The 2,751-nt window shown below is 47.2% G+C and overlaps 1 pseudogene; it reads right to left on the reverse strand.

Annotated features, from left to right (window-relative positions):
• Positions 1-477: 477 nt before the first annotated feature.
• Positions 478-1,273, reverse strand: LOC136578082 (mitochondrial dynamics protein MID49-like; annotated as a pseudogene).
• Between the last annotated feature and the right edge of the window lie 1,478 nt (positions 1,274-2,751).

Here is a 2,751-nt window from a genome sequence, read left to right on the forward strand (position 1 = left end):
AAAGGGGCTCTCCAGTTTTGCATACATAAAGTTAATTGAAGCAAGAACGGGACGTTCTACTGTTAGAGGAAAGACAGTTCCATCACCAACACAGAAGGATGTTCTTTACTGTAAGAGCAGTGAGACAGTGGGACACAAAATGCACAAACAAGGCCATCAACTAACTTTATTGAATGCCCCTGGAGAAGCACAGATACAAGTAAAGCTTACATCACAGTGTAAGGAAAAGTTCTGCAACTTTCGAATATAGTTTGCATTTCAATTTTAAATATTCAAGATCTTTGCCTGCTGTCAGTGAATAGAAACATTGTTTATACCTCAAGGCTTATAAACCTGCCCTTGATCATGTGCTGCTCCTGGCATGTTACAATGTATCAGAGCTCTCCCTTCTAGTGGGCGGTGCAGCTGTGTGAGCAGGATACGTTTTCAAACTCTGTGTTTGCATTCACTGAAAGCAAGCAGAGATTTTGAAAATTGTCAGCAAGTGATACACATATATTAGCAGTTGTAGACCTTTTCATCATACAGTAGCAAGAGTAATTCTGTAGAGACCTCTGGCAGGATGCACTCAGCATTAAGTACCCGATGGCGGCCGTCAGTTGGCTGTAAACAACCTCATTTTCTCAGCAAGGAGCTGGGATCAGAAGAAAAACCTGATACAGTCCAAAGCCGATCTCCTCCTCCATCAGGGGCGAGAATAAATAGATATCTTGGTTAAAATAGCAAGGGAGGGTCCTGCTGCCCAGATACCCGATGAGCGCCTCTATGACCTGTAGTAAGCGGTCGGCTATACTAGACTCTGACCAATCAGATGAGTCATTACTGACATGGAGAACAACACGTCTTAGATGGGTTGAAGACAGTTGGCCAAGTGCTGAGCGCTGATGGCCGATATTCTTTAGTATGTGTAGGCGCTTCTGTTGAATCGTTGCTGTCTAGGCCCTGGAGGCGGAGAATCTCCTCGCGGTAAAAGGTCCTTTGCCAGGGGTTTTCGGACGGGGCGGTAGAGTGGGGGTATGCCAGCAGGATAATGTCTTTGGATCAGCCTAAGGTCATGAGTGGCAACAACCGGCCAAACATTGTACTCAAGGACCGTCCCGATCGATGGCCAGTTAATGGACGATGTGATGGTCTTGTGCAAGGACTCCACGATTATCCTGGTAGAAAGGTAGCCCCCCAACATATACCTGTCCCATGGACTAAGCCCCCAGACTGTATACTCCAGAATAACCCTTTTAATTATCCAAAATAGAGCGCCATTGAGGATAGAGCGTCACTGAGGATAGAGCGTCATTGAGGATAGAGCGTCACTGAGGATAGAGCGTCATTGGGATGGTCCACAGATCCGGTTCAAGTATTAGAGGCAGTAATATGTAAGCCTGGTCCAAACTGGTAACGGGGAGGCCATTACCCAGGGAACCCCCCAACTGCATGGCGAATAAAGGCATTTCGGGGTGCTTTGCCTTCAGAAAGTCCTGTAGTTCGCTAACAAAGTCCATCAGCAGCTGTCTGGCCACTTGTGTCTTGTCTTCGGGCACAACTGCTTTGTGGATGTAGTAATGCAGGAGGGTCTCCCGTACGGTGAGGCACATAGGGGTCTTCTCAGCAGCAGGGGGTTGTGGAGGATCACTGCTCGAAGCTGCGACATCTGGAAGGATGGAAAGAAAAGAATCAGGCTCTCCTTCGCTCCATCTCTTGCTATAAAAGGAACCGGTCAACTCCGAACAGCACTGAACACTAAGTTATAGTGTGTGGGGAGGCGGCGGGAGTCAGGGGGGATGTATTACCTTTACTCACCTACTCCTGCACTGCTCCACTCACCTGCTCCTAGTAAAGTCCGCACGCAGTCAAAAAAATAGGACCATTTTCAGAGCGCTGTGCGAACACAGTCCCATAGGCTTCCATGGGAGAGCGTGTGCACAGCAGTTTGAAAAGAGCTTGGACACGGCAGGAGGGTCAAAAAGAAAAATACATTTTTTTGGCTCTCCCAAGGTGTCCACGATCCGTCCAAAAATCTGACTCTTTTCAAACTGCTGTGCCTCCCCCAGATTCTCCGGGGCGTAGCATTTAGGAATATGTAGCGTTCACGCTCCCTAAGGGACATTCATAGAAGATTAGACGACAGTTTCTCACACAAAAAAGCAGCACATTTTTGCACGTGGGGATCTGAGCAAAAACGGGCAACTTTTTCACTTTCTATGTCACCGACTACCAATTATTTTTTAAAGGGCGTGGCTTGTCAGAAAGGGGGCGTGGCTAGCACAGAGACACATTTATGTATAATATACGCCGGTGTAAACTATACCAGAAATGAACACCAGATCGGATCCTGCATATATCTCTGATTAGGGGCATGGAGGAGCTGAGATGTGCCTAATATATGAAGAGTTGTGCTCCTACTCATGTATTAGGTGCGTCATGCCCCGCTGGAAATATTAGGACCAGCACTTGAAATACGGGGCTTAATAACATTTCCCTGCTGTTGTAGTCTGAAGTAGAAATAAACCAGATTTCTGTTAGCAGCTTTGGGTATGACTGGAGTAGAGATGTGATATAGCATATTATATATGATATTATATCCACTGGTGAGGACACTTTCGGTTCCTCTGCTGACCTGTGACAGGCGGGTCGGGCTCGGGTGCTGCTAATGCACCGCTCAAGTCCGGGCAGGTTGCTTTTCACAGACGTTTGGGGGAGGCCTTCATCGGAACGGCTTACTTCCAGCTTTCTTCTATGGTTTTCTCTTCCACT

Source organism: Eleutherodactylus coqui, chromosome 8 (genome assembly GCF_035609145.1).
Source record: "Eleutherodactylus coqui strain aEleCoq1 chromosome 8, aEleCoq1.hap1, whole genome shotgun sequence".
NCBI lineage: Eukaryota > Metazoa > Chordata > Amphibia > Anura > Eleutherodactylidae > Eleutherodactylus > Eleutherodactylus coqui.